The 19029-nt window shown below is 40.5% G+C and overlaps 1 protein-coding gene across 2 annotated transcripts in view; it reads right to left on the bottom strand.

The window, feature by feature from the left end:
* Positions 1–14202, bottom strand: part of rnf19a (ring finger protein 19A, RBR E3 ubiquitin protein ligase) — an 80214-nt gene extending 66012 nt beyond the window's left edge. The window contains exon 1 of one of the 2 annotated variants that reach the window (XM_073051506.1): positions 13864–14202. The gene's annotated coding sequence lies outside the window, so the exon portion shown is untranslated. Of the gene's footprint in view, positions 1–13752; positions 13836–13863 lie in introns of those variants that run through there. The other variant, XM_073051488.1, reaches the window with a different exon arrangement.
* Positions 14203–19029: the final 4827 nt, after the last annotated feature.

Here is a 19029-nt window from a genome sequence, read left to right as displayed (position 1 = left end):
AGAGGCAGGCCAGTATCAGCCTGCGGCCGAATGCACACCGCTGTGATAATAGCCGTGAACTCTGTAGGCAGCCAGTAGGGTCTGCTCAACAGTACCAGGTATTCCAGGGCTGGGGAACAAACCCATTTGAGTGCATGCACATTCTGAGGGTCTCACCAAGTACCACTGACCATGAAGCATACCCCTCCTCCTTTACTCTTCCCAGAGAGGCTTTTCAACCTGTCTGCCCGGAACAGGGAAAACCCAGAGGGCTCGATGGCATGATCTTGTATCTCCTCCATCAGCCAGGTCTCCACAAAGCACAAAATGTTGCATTCCTTTGTTTCCCACTGGTAGGAGATTCTGACTCTTGGTTCACAAAGCTTGCTGCCTAGAGACTGAACGTTAGCCAGGAGTATGCTAGGGAGTGGCGGCCGATTTGTACGCCATCTCAGCCTCACCATGACGCCGGCCCTTCTCCCATAAATCTGGCACTTCTTCCGAGGTAGTGCCAGTGTAAGAGATGAGTCTCCCAGGGATAGCACAAGCAGGGGTTCCCAGTGAAGGAAAGGCGGCACACAATGGATAAATGTCATCTTTCCAATGTTCAGAAGGGTCAATCTATCGTATCTGATATGATTATCAGCTACTTGAACAGAAAATGCTGAGAAAATCGTAGAAATTAGTAGTATATTGTAAATTTGGAACGAAGCTCGCAACATGGCACCATCTTGAGCAATCAACAAACTCACTCTCGAGATCTATTACCAACCTGATTTTCCCCAATCAGCCTGCATGTTAAGACCTCCCATGACTACCATAACATTGCCCTTTTGACTCACCTTTTCTATTTCCTGTTGTAACCTGTGGTCCACCTCCCAGCCACTGTTGGGAGGCCTGTATATAACTGCCATTTACCAATTTCTTAACTCAACCCACAAGGAAACAACACCTTCCGATCCTATGTCACATCTTTCTACTGATTTGATGCCATTCTTTACCATTAGAGCCACAGCACCCACTTCGCCTCAGACACAATGGACATTCAGCTCCCAACTACAACCATCCTTCAGCCATCATTCAGTGATGGCCACAGTATCATACCTGGCAATCTATATTTTCATGCACAACAGTTTCTAGTTTATAAAGAACGGTGTGAAAAACAAAACATCCAGTGAGCAGCAGTTCTGTGAGTGAAAATGCCTTGTTAATGAGAGGAGAATGGCTAAACTGGTTCAAACTTGACAGGAAGGAGACAGTATCTCAAATAACCACACATTACAACAGTGGTGTGCAGAAGAGCATCTTTGAATGCACAACATGTCAAACAATGAAGTGGGTGGGCTACAGCAGCAGAAAACCACACAGGGTTCCACTCCTGTACCTAATAACCACTGGTGTTCCGTATACTGTATATTGCTTCAACACAACACTAACATGATTTAATCCAACAGGACATTTTAAAAAATGACATTCATACCCAGATGAATTCAAAAGGCACAAGAATCGTTCATGGTTAAATTAAAAGTAGTAAAATTCACTTGCTAAATGCTGGTGGAACGCAGCAGACCAAGCAGCATCTATGGGAAGTACAGTTGACATTTTGGGCCGGGACCCTTCATCAGGACAGTCCCGGCCCAAAACGTCAACGGTACTTCTTCCTATAGATGCTGCCTGGTCTGTTGCATTCCACCAGCATTTTGAGTGTGTTGCTTGAATTTCCAGCATCTGCAGATTTCCTCATGTTTGCGGTTTTAAAATGCACGTGCTTCCTTCTTGTACATTGAAATTGTAAGTTTAGAATCTGAATTTTCAGCTAAATATATACACATAATGCTCAATATTTACAACAACACAGTACAATTTCCCTTTATATTTGTCTTTTTAAACATCTCAAGGATTTTGTTTTTGCACTCTGTTTCTTTCCTTGCTGGCAGACTGTGCAGAAGGTCAAAAGTCACCATGACACAATCAGTTATGGTTACCCATCCATTATCTTGCTTAAGTTAACCTTTAAGAAATCCTGCACGAGGACTCCCAAGTCCCCCTGCTAACTTCGACCTATTTTATCATGTGCCAAGTACTCCAAAATCTCACCCCTGCCTATAATTTCCTTTCTTCTGCCTCCCTCCCTTCTCAAAGAGTGGAGTAACATTTCCAATTTTCCAGTCCTCAGGAACCATTCCAGAATCTAGTGATTCTTGAAAGATCATTGCTCATGCCTCCATAATCTCTTCAGCTACTACTTTTAGAAGTAGTGTAGTCCATGTGACTTATCTACCAAGTATTTTCTCCTAAGTAATGGCAACGACATTCAGCTCCACCTACTGACGCTCTCGAATTTCTGGTATTCTGCTGGTGTCATCCACGGTGAAGACTGGCGCAATATACTTATTGATTGGGTCCGCCATTGCTTTGTCCCCCATCACTACATCTGCAGCGTCATTTTCCAGCACTCCAATATCCATTGTTGTCTCTCTTTTACTCATATATAGTTCAGAAATTTAATAAAAATTAGGAAGTGTGTAGATCAAAGGCTAGTGCAACTGTAAAAGCTAAGCAGAAAGTAAAAATATTTTCAAAGCATAAAAACATTCGGAGCTGAGTAAGACCAGACATGCCAGTTCTTCCAAATGTGCAATTTGCTTGTTGCTGGGAATTTACAATGCTGACACTCCCTGTAACCAGCATAAAGGGAAATAGAGTGACCTCTCATCCTTGTGGGGAAACTCTTTGCCTACATTCCTGACAGAAAGAAAAAAAATGAATGTGTTTCACATAGCCAAGCTTCAGCTATAATAATCTTTGGCAGTGCATGCAAGAGCAGAGAGCCAGGACTAGCCAAACCGCTCTGCAGCTGTTTATAAACTTAAATGGTCATGGACTGCTAATGGGAGTAAGATTCTGGGAATAAAACGTACCAGATGGTTGCACAATTTAAATTATATCAAGTAATGTCAATATAATGAACATTTATTGACCTGTCTTAAAGGTCCAGCACAGATCAAAGTCACATTACAGATGTATGGTAATCTATACAGTACATCTCTATACAAGATGAGGCAGTTTAAAAGAAACTTTGATTTATATTTTAAAAATGGTTAAAAGTTGCAATCTTTCATAGTTCCTTATGTAAACCTAATTCAATTTAATTATCTTAAAAACACTCACCTTTGATGAAATAATAACAATTTTCAGATAAGGTACCGTAGATTCCGGATTATAAGCCGCTACTTTTTTCCCATGCTTTGAACAGCTTTGAACACTGCGGCCTTTACTACGGTGCGGCTAATGCATGGTTTTTTTTCATGCCGCCAAAAACATTTTGCCTCGTAACAGTAGACCAATAAAATTGATGAGTAGTTCACAGAGGTCCAATGAAATTGTACGATAAATCAAGCGCACTTTCACAATTAAATTATTGTAAATCAGTCATTTGTACTCACCCTCATCAACATGGAAAACACTCGAAGAAAAGCATTGTGCTGCCTTTATGGCAGTTATTTAGTTTATAATATTTTCGCTTAGTAATTCATTTGTTAGTATTTTCTAGTTAAAGTTAGAAGTGTTTTAAGTATATTTGTTTTCTGTACTACATCCCGGGATGCTATGACGTCACATCCGGTTTCGCCACGTCTTGTGGGGAAAATACCGGTTTGCGATAAACGGAAAGGAGGGGGCGAGCGCATTAGACCCGCTGCAAACATATGATGCAGCTTTTAAGTTAAAGGCGATCAATAACTTTTCCTAGTAGGCTGCAGTATATATTTTTTTACCAGTCGTTAGGAGATATTGGAATGTTGTTCATGCACTGTTCAGTAAAAAAGTATACGCAACGTAATTTGTGTGTTACCGATACGTATGTATATTTAAAAGTAGCCGTGTTACAGGCACGGTTCGAAAAAAAGCATTTGCAATATGTATTTGTTTATGTTACCATACGGATTTAATTAAAAGTTAAAAAATCCTCACGTGTAATATCTTTCTGTGTAAATATCTCATATTACAACGTGGGACACCTGCGGCTTAAAATCCGGTGCGGCTTGTACAAGTACAAAATTGATTTTCTTTCTAAAATTAGAGCCTGCAGCTTTTAATCAGGTGCGCTCTGTAGTCCGGAATCTACGGTACTTGTATTTGCTATCAGGTGTTAGCAACGCCATTAGAGTAATATTTCCCAGTTATTCGCAGCATACAACTTCATGATTTACAGATCAATTAGCTCCTTGCAAAACAGATTTAGTAACTCAGACCTGCAAAGTAATATTTTGGTAGGAAGGACAAGGAAACACAACAGGAAGTGCAATGACAGGGTCCTAGAAACATAGGCTTATAGATCTCTGAAGTTTCCACAACAGATTAAAAACATTTTTTTTTAAAGCATACGATATTCTGGGCTTTAAAGGCGTTAGAGTAAAGACATAGTGCTGAATCTCCGCAAAACGCTCGTATTCTCTTAACTAGAGGACAATGTCAGGTTATCAGATGCAATGCCTCTGAAGCAGATGCATAAAATATTAGCTAAATTATAAACAGTGACATATCAGAAGTGGAATAACCTGAAAGATGATTTTGATCAATTCTTTTAAATCAATTGTGTAGATAGAGTTAATACAGAGAAACTATTTATCATACGAGAAACAATCAAGAAGTAGAGGCAAGGTTAAGACTTTGCTGCCATAAAACAAAATAACACATGACCTGTGTCAGTGATAATAAACTTCAATCTGATTCTGAAGGATGTTGACACAAGGAAAAGTGTCTGTTCATAGGATGGAATCACGACTTGAAATCCCGAATGAAAAGATGAGAGAAACAGAATCAATGTTACTTTTAAGAGATTTAGACGGGATAACAGAAGCTATCACACTTCTATTCCAATCTGAGTTTGAAGTAACTTGTACATTTAGCTTAGACAACTAAACTTACTGTATTTCTTCAGTCAGTACTGTCATTTAAGTAAACACGAAGACACCAGACTAAAATCTCAAATCACTTAACTTCCAAAGGACAGACATAAAAAGATAATACTTTGGATGGGATATTTCCTCATGACGCCAGTAAAAAAAGTTCTTTAGACCTTCCTACTCAGGGGTAGCCACCCAGTTTCATTCCCTAATACCAACTTCTTGGTAATTTCATGTACACTGCAACGTCGACCATGTGTTTTAGGATTAATTATAATTGTGGTTACTATCACGGTCAATCTTCCATTAGATTGTACTGGGTCTAATGTTGCTTGTCATATACATTAATGATCTGGATGATGGGCTGGTAAATTGGATTAGTAAGTATGCAGACGATACTAATATAGGTGGCGTTGTGGATAATGAAGTAGGTTTTCAAAGCTTGCAGAGAGATTTAGGCCAGTTAGAAGAGTGGGCTGAAAGATGGCAGATAGAGTTTAATGCTGATAAGTGTGAGGTGCTACATTTTGGTAGGACTAATCAAAACAGGACATACATGGTAAATGGTAGGGCATTGATGAATGCAGTAGAACAGAGTGATCTAGGAATAATGGTACATAGTTCCCTGAAGGTGGAATATCATGTGGATAGGGTGGTGAAGAAAGCTTTTGATATGCTGGCCTTTATAAATCAGAGCATTGAGTATAGGAGTTGGGATATAATGTTAAAATTGTACAAGACATTGGTGAGGCCAAATTTGGAGTATTGTGTACAGTTCTGGTCACCGAATTATAGGAAAGATGTCAACAAAATAGAGAGAGCACAGAGGATATTTACTAGAATGTTACCTGGGTTGCAGCACCTAAGTTACAGAGAAAGGTTGAACAAGTTAGGTCTTTATTCTTTGGAGCGTAAAAGGTTGAGGGGGGACTCGATAGAGGCCTTTAAAATTATGAGGGGGGGACAGATAGAGTTGACGTGGATAGGCTTTTTCAGCTGAAACTAGGGGAGATTCAAACAAGAGGACATGAGTTGAGAGTTAAGGGGCAAAAGCTGAGGGGTAACAAGAGGGGGAACTTCTTTACTCAGAGTGGTAGCTGTGTGGAATGAGCTTCCAGTAGAAGTGGTAGAGGCAGGTTCGATATTGTCATTTTAAAAAAATTAGATAGGTATATGGACAGGAAAGGAATGGAGGGTTATGGGCTGAGTGCAGGTCAGTGGGACTAGGTGAGAGTAAGCGTTCGGCACAGACTAGAAGGGCCGAGATGGCCTGTTTTCGTGCTGTAATTGTTATATGGTTATATTAAATTCCAAGTGTTATTATGTAGCTGGTCATTATCAATTTCAATTTACAAATAACAGATGCAAGACCAAAGGAACAATAGGATTTCACTTTTACCCACAGAGCATTCTTACTACTAGAAAGTTAGCTGCTGAGTATTAACAATAATTTTGTTACAAAGAAAACTGCTGCTGTTAGACAACTGTCCAGCATACATATACTCAGTAGCCACTTTAGTAGGTACTTCAAGTTCCTAATAAAATGGCCATTGAGTGTGTGTTTGTGGTCTTCTCTTGCTGTAGCCCACCCACTTCAAGATTCAACATGTTGTGAATTCAGAGATATTCTTCTGCACACCATTCTTGTAACATGTGGTTAACTGAACTAAGGTCACCCTCCTGTCAGCTTGAACCATTCTGGCCATTCTCCTCTGACCTCTCTCATTAACAAGGCATTTTCACTCACAGAACTGCTACTCACTGGATTTTGGTTTTGTTCTTCATAAGCTTCACTGTGAACTCTCGAGACTTGTGTGTGAAAATCCCAAGAGATCAGTTTCTGAGAAATTTCTAGTCTGCCATGATGAGGCCACTCTCAGATTCCATCTAGGTAGCCTGCAACCTACTGGCATAAGCATCGATTTCTCAAACTTCCAAAATACACTCCTCCCCCTTCAATTCCCTACTCTGGCATCTTATCGCTTCTCCTCACCTGCCTATCACCTCCCCCAGTGCCCCTCCTTCCCTTTCTCCCATGGTCCACTCTCCTCCATCAGATGCCTTCTACTCCAGTCCTTTGCCATTTCCACACATCACCACCCAGATTCTTACTTGATCCCCCTCCTCAAACCACTTGGCTTTACTTATCACCTTCTAATTTGGCCTCCTTTCTCTCTCCCTCACCTCAGCACCTTCTTATTCTAGCATCTTTCTCATTCCTTTCCAGTCCTGATAAAGGGTCTCAGCCCAAAACGTCAACTGTTTATTAATTTCCATAGATGGTGCCTGACTTGCAGAGTCCCTCCAACATTTTGTGCATATTGCTCTGAGATACTCAAACCACCCTCTCTGGCACCAACAACCATTCCAGTCAAAGTCACTTAGATCACATTTCTTCCCATTCTGGTTTGGTCTGAACAATAACTGAACCTCTTGACCATGTCTGCATGCTTCTATACATTGAGTTGCTGCCATTGGCTGATTAGATACTTGCATTAACGAGGTGTGCAGGTGTAGCTAATAAAGTGGCCACTAAGAGTATTTGCATCAGCCAACATACTTTTTTTTTGCTAACGAAGTAGTCTAATCTCCAACAGACAATGGTTAAAATTGTGAATCATTTTTGGCAGCTTTTCTGGTAACTTGACAAAATATGTTCAGTTAATGTTAGGGAACAAAGGGCTAATGAAAAATATCTGCCCTACAAGCATCCATTTACAATGCAACACTCACTGGCTTTCACAATTATTCAGATTTCACTACAAGTTGTGGCTAACAGCATCTTGTTAAACTGCAGGAAAGACTTAACAGCAAAATGAGGAAAATTTATATACAAATATGCCACTCCCTTCCAACAAAAACTACATCACTTAAATGAACACTTCACAATTCTTCTTGTGCTGTCAGCAATTTCAAAAACTAACAAAGATTTCTCACCTGCCCAATTTTCTCGAACACCAGACAATAGGCAAACCTTTACACAAACCATTTTATCAAATCAAAGAATGCTCAATATACTTGAAAGAATGTAAGATTCAAGGAATAAAAAGGCACAGATCGAGTGGACAATCAAGAGACATTTTCTCAGGGAGGCAATGGCTCTTGAGAAAATACAAGGGTGTAAAATTTTAAGGGGATTGGAGGAAATCATGGAGGGATATGTTTTTTTTAATACAAGCTGAGAGTGGTGAGCACATGGAATGCACTGCCAGGGGTGGTGGTAGATGTAGATACATTAGCAGTTAAGAACCTCTTAGATGGGCACATGGATTATTGAAAAATGCAGGGCTACGTGGGAGGAAAGGGTCAAATTGATCTTAGAGTAAGTTAAACGGTCTGCACAACATTCTGGTCCGTAGACAGTGGCTCTGTAACCTCAAGAATAAAAGTTCAAAGATTAAGTATCTACTTAAATGGAGTCTGACTACCAAACCTGCATCGCTAGAGCTGTACTTTTTTTGGACAAATAGATTCAGGGTGAAAAAAATTATGAACTATGTTCAGCCTTTTACTTGTGCTTCCCCTCAGCTCCGAAAGTGTAACATTCATTAAAGCAAACAACAAATCACAAGCGTGATTCCACACAAAGATTAGTCTAAGAGTTACTAGCACTCTCTTCAAAAGTGCTAACACCTTAAAGCACTTCATAAGCATCATACACACACACACACAAGTTGGTGGTTTCAGCCTTTCAGCAGACCACAGTTTTTTCAAGTAACTTTCTTACAAAAATCATTTAATATTAGAATAATATTCACATTTATGAAAAAGATGAATAGCTAATACAAACTAATTAAATAAAAAGAATATTGTATTCCTTATTCTGTTACCCATGCATTTCAAATTTCACAACCAGCTGTGACTTTGCCTCCCAGACAGAATTGTGAAGTATACAATTGCTCACCCTATTGCCGAAAATTTGTAGTGTTACATAATACTGACAATTTTCCAAAAAGTGATTCATAACCTTCAATATTTAGTATTTCATTTCCACTTCCAGAAGACAATACAGCTTATTTTGTTATCTTCACCCCCGCACCCACCACCGTCATGATATTCATCCATCTGTAAAGATGACGAAGCATCTAATGTCAGAGGAACAGGAAGCAAACAAAATCACATCCAAACTATAATGGCGAGTTACCTGGCTTCAATTTCTTCAGAAACAATTGAATCAAGGGATAGTTGCAAAGCTGGTTGTCTCTGCAAGTGTTGGTAAAGACTTCTGGCAGACCAGTGTAAATTTCCACAGACGTTACAGAGGTGCGGAAATATTTGTACCATCAATGGTGCTACTGTACTAATGCAAACTATCACCTGCCAAATGTGCAGGGCAACGAACAACACTGCAGTATATAAACTGCAGCACACAAGGCCTATTCGATATATGAGGGAGCTGCTCCTCGTCTCCTGGCTGCATTTCAGCCCCACCCTTTTCATCTTTGGCCATCTAGTATGGAGGGGTCAAGGAGGAGGATATCCTAGTTAGCCTGCTCCTGGGGCTGGCTAAGATAGCTATCCACGGCTCCTGGAGACGGGCAATGGAGGGTTTGCCTGACACTGTTCAGGGAGTCTGCACATCCCTAGGAAGCTGTGGAAAAAGAACACATGGTGTCCATGGGCAACATGGAGGCACTTTGAGACCATTGAGCACTGTGGGGGATAAATACTGTCTTCTGTGAGGATGGGAATGTGATTGTTTAGTCTGTTAGTCATGATTTGTCTGATTTTTGTTTGTAATGTGATTGTGCAATAATACTGTAGTGGTTTGAATTTATGATAAATGTTTTTTTGTAAAAAAAATGTAGATTTGAAGCTTTTCACTCACTCCAATCTCTGTTTCTTCATAACTATTATTTCTGCAAACTTAGATGCCAATTTGTTAACCTAGTAAATTATTGAAATTTCAGGATACAGCACTCACGTATTTTCCCAATCAACCTAATTCTCACACTCAAATTAAATTAAGAATTAACTTTTATTTGCATGTATTAGGAACTTGCTGTGGTGTGTTGGTGCAAAAGGTAATAAAGATCATAGGGAATAAAGAATGATATAAAAATAAAATTATAAGTACAGATATGGAATAAAATGCACATTAATAAATACCAGCACATTTTATTCCCATTTCACATTAAAATCAAATACAGTCATAGAACTCTACAGCACAGAAACAGGTCACTTGGCCCACCTAGTTGATGCTGAAATGTTAATCTGCCTAGTACCATCAACCTGCACAGGGACCACAGCTTTCCATTCCCCTCCCACCCATATAACTATCCAAATTTCACTTTTGAAATCAAACTTGCATCCACCACTTGCGCTGAAAGCTCAATCTCACCACCCTCTGAGTGAAGTTCCCCATCACGTTCCTCTTAAACTTTCACCCTTAACCCATGACCTCTAGTTCTCTCACCCAACCAGAGTAGAAAAAGTTTGCTTACCTACCTATATCCCTCATAATTTTGCATACCTTGATGATTAATTTATGTCACTTTCCTTTGTATCATTTGATTTATCCCCAATTTGGTACTTCCATGCAAATATTTCCAGGGCCAGTACTTTACTCTAACCTGTTGTGAAATACCTTTTTGCTTCAGAATCAAGTTTAATATCATTGGCCTATGTCATGAAATGGGTTGTTTTGCATCAGCGGTACATTGCAATACATAAAAACTACGATAAATTACAATAAGCATACAAGAAAAATTAAATAATGCAAAAAGAGATGAAAAAAAAATAGTGAGGTCGTGTTCATGGGTTCACTGTCCATTCAGAAATCTGATGGTGTAGGAGAAGATGTGTTGCTGAAACACTGACAGTGTGTCTTCAGACTCCTGTACCTCCTCTTCAATGGCAGCAATGAGAAGAGGGCACGCTCTGAGCAAAGAGGGTCTTCAATGATAGATGCCGTCTTTTTAAGGTGCCCTCAATGTTGAGGAGGCTAGAGCCCACGATGGAGTTAGCTGAGTAGTTTTTCCCTGATCCTGTACAGTGCTCCTCCATACCAATTAGAATGCCCTCCACACTAGATCTATAGAAATTTGCGAGTGCCGGTGGTGACATACCAAATCTCCTCGAACTCCTACTGAAATGCAGCCACTGCAGCGCCGCCTTTGAAATTACATCAATACGTTGGGCCCAGGATAGACCTTCAGACGTTGCTACCCATGAATTTGAAACTGCTCACCCTTTCTGGTCCTTTGATGAGAACTGGCATGTGTTCCCTCAACTTCCCCTTCCTGAAGTTCACAATCAATTCCTTGGTCTTACTGATGTTGGACAGCAACACCACTCATAGCACTTCTGTTTTCCTTCCCTAGGAAAAGTGGCTCACTTTATTCCACTCCTGAACTAGCAACTCAAAGCTTCAGAGAAGGTGGTCTCAATTTTCCCCTCAATTATATCCTGTGTTAAGGTTTACCTACACCACTGCCATCATGGAACTAGATCTGATGTCCGAGCTGACATCCTGGAGACAGGTTTAAATTCCAACCCAATGCCAAGAGTACTCATTGAAAAGGTATTCTTCCTAAAATCAAACAATGGCAGTAAGTTTTCCCCGAAGTACCTTAAGACCACAAGCACGTTTTGAACGTGGCCAAGTGCTGCCTGCACAAAAAGTATTGAAAACACTTGCTAACATTACATCTGGCTGCAGGAACAGACAGTGGTTACACAGAGATAATACTTTCCTTTAAAAATATTTTCCATTAACCAAATGATATGTCATCTTTCTGCCCAAACTAGGAATAGACAGAAAAAGGGGTAGGGGGAAGAACTACCCTAATTTCCTAATTTTGTTTAAAAAAGGAAACTATTTGACAAATCTAGACTTTGCACAAAACCCAAGCACTAAAAAAAAGTGTTTGCAGCAGTATCTCAGAAGTTTGACTTAATGATTCCAGACATCTGGATTAGTTACTCATAACTCTTCAGTGAATACAATAGATCCTATCAATATCCAACCCCCCCAAAAAAAAAAAAAATAGTACTTCATGGGTCACTGCCAAACCATCAGGTCTGTAGTCTCTTACCTCAAACATCACTGCTATATCCTTTTAGCCATTTACTGCCAAAAAAGGCCATACAGTATACAAATGTATATGTATCATTGCTAAAATCTGCATTACAGTGCAAATGCTTAGAAGTGGTATGAAAACAAGCCAGACACTGTAAAATTCTTTATATCAATTTAAAACCAAAAAATAGTTTTTGCGCATCGTTACCTTCCTACAAGCATCAGAAAAATTGCATCAACAGTTTTAAAATCTGTTACCCTCGCAGCCCTCTGCCTTTTACATCTTCACGCCTAAGCAACACAACACCATCACAAACACATGGTATTGTTTTTTAAAAACAGACAGTAACACACTGCATAAGACAGCACACCCAAAGACAATTTGGATTTCTGCATTTAATTAGAATCAAATTATTCAGCCTCAATAATTTAACTATAATGCACTCAATACATAATCAATAAATTTCAAAAATTAAATACATAGTAACACACACAAAACGCTGGAGGAATTCTGCACCATCTACGGACAGGAAAAAAAGCGATGTTTCAGGCCAAGACCTTTCATCAGTCCTGAGTTCAGCTCTTTATTCCTCTGCACAGATGCTGCCTGACCTGCTGAGTTCCTCCAGCATTGTGTGCATGTTACTCTGGATTTCTAGCATCTGCAGAATCTCGTGTTTATAATATACATAATTTGCCGATTGAAATAGCAACATTAGAAAAATAATCTCAATCTAACAAGAAGAATGTTGCTCTTACCCATGACCACCCCACCTACCTCTAAACCATTGACTTTACAATCACAGTTCTCTTATATTCTAAATATTATTTATAATAAATGCATGCTCCTTGAAACTAAATTATGAGGAAATTTACCATTTTCTAACAGCAACAATTTATCATTCAAAGAGGAAAACATTATTGGCAGCTGCGGCTCAGTTGGTAGCACTCGTATCTGAGTCACAGTTTCCAGATAGAATTCCCACTCCAGAGACTCCCAACATAAAAACTAGGCTAACACCCTAGTGCAGTGCTGAAAGACACCCATTTGGAGGTGTCATCCTTAGGGTAAAATGTTAATCGAAGACTAATCTGTATTCTGGCATACATTTAAAAGCAAATGCCACGTTATTCAACCCTGACAACCACCCCATTAGCCATCCCTCACTTAGGAAAGACTAAAATAGGTTGTCAGATCATTATCAATTGTTTGCAAGAACTGCTGTTCACAGACAGGTTGCCATGTTCCCGACACCCGTGACTTCACTTTAAAAAATCTTCTTTCCTAGTGTCCCAATTCACCGCAAGACCCCCCCCCCATCCCACCCAGCAATGCACATAAAGTGAGCTACACCATTGCATGTTAAAAAAGAAACACTGTGAACTTTGACCCGTGCAGGACCCAATTTTGTTCTGGGGGAAAAAATAGAACAAACATCCGATGCCTCAGGTAGGGCAAACGCTTGGAAAGTGACCCCCCAAAGAGTGTCCTGAGAAAGCTTCCAGTAATTTTCCATGACTGATTGGTTACAACATCTGTTTACATTTTACCTATTGTTAAGAGCGACACAAGAATAAGCAGCAGCGAGAGGGTTTACACACTGAGCAATGGCAGGGGAAGAGGGAGGTGGTCGTTCCCACCACCCCCGAAGCCAGCCTGTGATCCGCCAGTCGCCGAGAGCCCAGCTGCTTCACACACTTAGCCCCGGAGGACGGTTACACCCAGACGGACCACCGAGCCCACTCCAGGCCGCCATTCCCCCAGCCCTCCCGTAGCGAGGCCTGTCGCCTTCGCCTTCCCCTTCCCCTTCCCCGACTCGCCGCCAGCCCAGCTCCCGCACTCACCGGCCGCCGCCTCCGCCGCTGGTGGCAGCTTCCGCCGCCGATCGACTCGCGGCTGCCCCACCCCCTCCTTCGCGCAGCGCCGTGGCCCCGCCCACACACACACACTCTCACCTCCTGCTGACGCATGCGCCCGAGCCCCCGGCTCGCACATCACTCGGAGGCGGCGGAGGAACGCCCTGCCCTGGAATGAGGATGGTGCCGCTCCTCGGTGGTGCTGTCCGTACACGGGCTCGGCTTCCTGGCCAGCGTGTTCGTCAGGCATGCAGAAGCGACAACCGTGAACGGGAGGAGCAAGAGTAGGACTAACACAGATTGCAAACATTTACTTTAAGTGGCATTGAGAAAGAAGATGATTGCGCTCTTCACAATGCTCCCAACCACATTAAAACCAGTTTGCACTTTAACACTGGATGCAGAATGAACGCCCCATCTCCCACCAAACGGAGAAGGGAGTAGATAATCTAATTTATTAGAGTCGAAGTAAATTGAGTATCAAAGTTCTTACATGTCACGATATATCACATTGAGGCATGAATATTCGCTGGGATACGGGGGATAACTGAAAATAAGGTTATTTGGTTTTAGAATAGGTTAAAGGGTCGGCACATCATGAGCCGAAAGGCCTGTACTATGCTGTAATGTTCTATATTCTAAGAGTGCAATAGGATCTTGTTTTTTACGATTAGGGAAAGGAATAGACAGCAACACACAAAATGCTGGAGAAAATCGGCAGGGCAGGCAAGGGGGTGGAAGGAATACACAGTCGGCGTTTCTGGCCGATACTCTTCATCGGACCTTCATCTGGATTTCCAGCATCTGCAGAATCTTGTATTTATGTCTTGTGTTTAATACGTCATTCCTAAAGACAGCTGGTTGTCGGAAGGGAAGTAATTAGCTGTTCCTGTACAGATCGCATGTTAACGTAATTGTGCCCAGGTTACCATCATTTCCCAACGAAATCATGCCTTTTCAGGAAATCAGATTGGTCATTTCAGTGTACCATTCCGCTAGCATGTTCGGACATCGTTACACACATAATAATGTCGCAAGTTGAACAAAAAATCAGCCTACAGGTCATACAGATGTTCTAATGGTATCCTTTTTTAAAGAAAGTGAATTGTGTTGTGATCATCTGGCTCGATATTAACTGGTAAAGGAACGTTAGCAGTGATTCTGAACGTACAATTGATAACGTTGCACAAAGCAGCGCATGTTATAGGCAAAAATTTTGCTTGCTCTCTTGATTATTATGATGCAGAAGGCCATTTATCTTAGGTTCAAGTCAGCTCCCAGCAGAGCAATCCGATCAATCCTATTCTCTCTCTCCTTATTTTTCAACAGTATTGCATCCACTCTGTCAAAAAGATCAATTTGACTTTCAGTTTTTTTTAATCACTTACCTACAATAAGGGGTATTATTCAATTGCCATATTGATGCAAATATGAAGAAGGCATGTCGGTGGCTATATTTCATTAGGAGTTTTAGGTGATTTGGTATGTTACCAAAGGCTCTGGCAAATTTCTACAGATAGACGATGGAGAGTATTCTAACTGGGTTCATCACTGCTTGGTACGGAGGGTCACTGCACAGGAAAAAGCTGTAGTAGGGTGCAGACTCAGTCAGGTCCATCGTGGGCACTTGCCCCCATACCATCGAGAACATCTTCAAAAGGTGGCGTCTCAAAAAGGCAGCATCCATCATTAAGGGCCCCATCACCCAGGACATGCCCTCTTCTCATTGCTACCATCAGGAAGGAGGTACAGGAGCCTGGAGACACACACTCAATGTTTTAGGAACAGTTTTTTCTCCTTTGCCATCAGATTTCTGAATAAACAAGGAACCAATTTTTGCTCTCTCTTGCATGACCTGTTTAATTTTTTTTAAATACTGTATATATTTCTTATTGCACTGTTTTGCTGCCACAAAGCAATGAATTTCCGGCTGTATGCTTTCCCGATATTAAACCTGATTCTGATTCAATAAACCTCCCAGAAAGTCTCTAGGACATGGGTGGAGACCAAAGCAATGGGCAGAAATCACCACAAAGGGAACGTGCAAATTCTTTGTGTTTGAAACATTTTCTATTAGGGTTGTTGCAAAGCTCAAAGAAGAATGTGCAGAGTAATGTTCTTTGATACATTGCCAATCTCAGAAAAGGTATGCTCCCGCAAAGCATTGAGAACGTAAGTGGCTGACACCACAGTACAAGAACATGGTTACCTTCCTGAATAATTCACCATGCTTCCAGAATAACAATGGATTGGTACAAGGGAGAAAAAATACACAGAATTCAAGAAGGGGGGAAGCAGAGGACAATATATTAGGGACATTTAAGAAACTCTTTGGATAAGCATATGGATGAATGATAGGCTAGTGGAGAGTTATGTAGGAAGGAAGGGTTAGATTGAATGTCAGCACAACATCATGGGCCGAAGGGCCTGTGCTGTCATGCTATGTTCTTTGTCATTGATCCCTAATGATAAAAAATTATAACCTAATTGGAATGACTCTGAATTTGCAAATCTACAGTCCCTTCATCATTACAAATCTCGTATCCTTTTGCTCCCCTCTATTGCTGGCCTTTAATTCATCCAGATTTTACCAGTAGCAGCAATGGCTTTTGTCACCAAAGTCCATGAGCTCCAAAGTTCACTCCCTACAGTTGTTCTTAACTCTACATTGCCTGCTTTAAGGTGCTCCTCAAAACTTCGCTCTTTGATTATCTACTGTTTTGAAGTTAGCAATCAAATTTTGCTTGCAAACATTTCCCTGATCTGTTTTTGCTGTGCTGTCAATGTTATGTAAATGGAGTGTGTTGCTGCTGACAAGGCAAGTTATCAATGAAGTTATAGGAAGGATATGTGAAAACAGAAAGTTATTTTAATAGGAAACCTCAATCACCAAACTGTCCATACAAATATTAAAGAAAGAACCAAAGGAATTATCCATTTGACCCAATATTTTTAAATAACCAAGGAGATGTCAAAAAATTGGAAATAGTGGCAACAATTGGAAAATAATAGCTTTTACGTTATTTTGTGTACCTAGAAATCATAACATTAAAATGCACAATTCAGTGAAATGAGAAAACAACTAAAACAATTATGATGCATGATTCACTTGGCTCATTTATGACACCATGAGCCTTCACATACAACACTTCATTCCTATCCTCATTCTTGTTCCAACATGTTGGTTCATGGCTTCCTCTTCTGCCACTATGAGGTCACTTTCAGGGTGGAGGAGTAATACCTCATATTCCATCTACCTGATGGCATGAACATCAATTTCTCCTTCCTCTTCCCTTTTATTTTATTCTCAACTCTTGCCTCTTACCTCTTTGCCTCACTTGCATATCAACTCCTCCAGGTGTCCCTTTTACTTTATTTTGTCCCATGGTCTACTGTACTGTCATAGCAACTTCCTTCTTCTACAACCCTTTACTTTTCCCACCCACCTGGATTCAACTTGTTCTCTCCCCCTCCCTCCACTTTTTTATTCTGGCGTCTTTCCCCTTCCTTTCCAGTCCTGATGAAGGGTCTCAGTCTGGAATGTTGACTGTTCATTCCTTTCCATGGGTACTCCCTGATCTGCTGAGTTCCTCCAGCATTTTGTGTGTGTGTGCTCTGGATTTCCAGTATCTGCAGAATCTCTCGTGTTTATGATCCATGAGGTTTACTCAATAGAACCTTACTCGAACATCCTTAAAGATGTATTGCTGAGCATTTAAAGACCAACAAGATTCCACTGAAATTGGAATCTAGAGGTCATAGGTTAAGAGTGGAAGGTTAAATATTTAAGGGGAAAGTGAGGTGGAATTTCATCACTCAGAGCGTGGTGAGAGTGTGGAACAAGCTGTCAGCCAAACTTGTGGATGTGGGTTTGATTTAAACTTTGAAGAGAAACTTGGATGTAGATGGATAGGAGGGGTATGGAGGGCTATGCTCCGGAAATGGGTCAATGGGACTAGGCAGAATAATCGTTTGGCACAGACTAGATGGGCCAAAAGGTCTGTTTCTGTCTGGTAATGCTCAATGACTCTAAGATGCAATGGATTAATAAAAATAGTAGCTCTAAGAGAAAAGAAAAACAATATGTCCTTTACAGTAAAATGGAAAGGAGATATTCAGATGAATACAACAAAATATATAACATCAAAAAGGAAATTTTAGAATCTGGAAAACCTAAAAAAAATGTTTAGGCTAAGCATTAAAATGAGCACTTTAGCTCCATCCTACAGTGCCAGAAAAGAGGCCAAGCTTCCTTAAAAGGAGAAAATGAGTTTCACTGTAAAATGTGATCAAAATGATCTTTCCAAACAAAAGTATGTCATAAAATAAAATGATGACTGTAAAAAATATTATCTGCATTTTTGAGGCAGGATAAAAATAGAAAATGCTTGAAACATTTTGCAGGTTAGACAACGTTGGTAAAGATAGGAAGTGTATTAAGGTTTCAGATCAATGGCATTGTACAAAAGAGTCATTTAAAGAAAGGTCATTAAACTGGCACTCAGAATTCTGTTTATGCTGGGGATGTATTGCTGGTCTGCTTTCCACAGTGTTATATTTACATTTCGAATTTCGAACAACGCAATATTTAGCTTCAACTCAGTCTTACTGGACATTCTAAATAAATCCAATGGAATAAATTTATTTTTTCTGGAGTGCTGAAGAGAAAAGAATGAAATATGTGAATCCCTGACAATAGGCTTATACTCACTGGAATTTAGAAGATTGAGGGGAGATCTTATTGAAATGTATAAAATTCTAAAGGGATTGGACAGGCTAGATGCAGGAAGATTGTTTCCGATGTTGGGGAAGTCCAGAACGAGGGGTCACAGTTTAAGGATAATGGGGAAGCCTTTTAGGACCGAGATGAGGAAAAACTTCTTCACACAGAGAGTGGTGAATCTGTGGAATTCTCTGCCACAGGAAATAGTTGAGGCCGGTTCATTGGCTATATTTAAGAGGAAGTTAGATATGGCCCTTGTGGCTAAAGGGATCAGGGGGTATGGAGAGAAAGCAGGTACAGGGTTCTGAGTTGGGTGATCAGCCATGATCATACTGAATAGCGGTGCAGGCTCGAAGGGCCAAATGGCCTACTCCTGCACCTATTTTCTATGTTTCAATGTAATAATTGTAATGGACACCAAGGACTTATTAGAATACTGGAGGATAACTGTTATAGTTTCAAAGGTACATTTTTTTTAAATTTTTTTATTAGTTTTTCAAAACATTTTACAAAATGAAAAACCCAGAATCCCAATGAGGAGC

Source organism: Hemitrygon akajei, chromosome 1, assembly GCF_048418815.1.
Source record: "Hemitrygon akajei chromosome 1, sHemAka1.3, whole genome shotgun sequence".
NCBI lineage: Eukaryota > Metazoa > Chordata > Chondrichthyes > Myliobatiformes > Dasyatidae > Hemitrygon > Hemitrygon akajei.
This window is presented reverse-complemented; position numbering and strand designations above follow the sequence as displayed.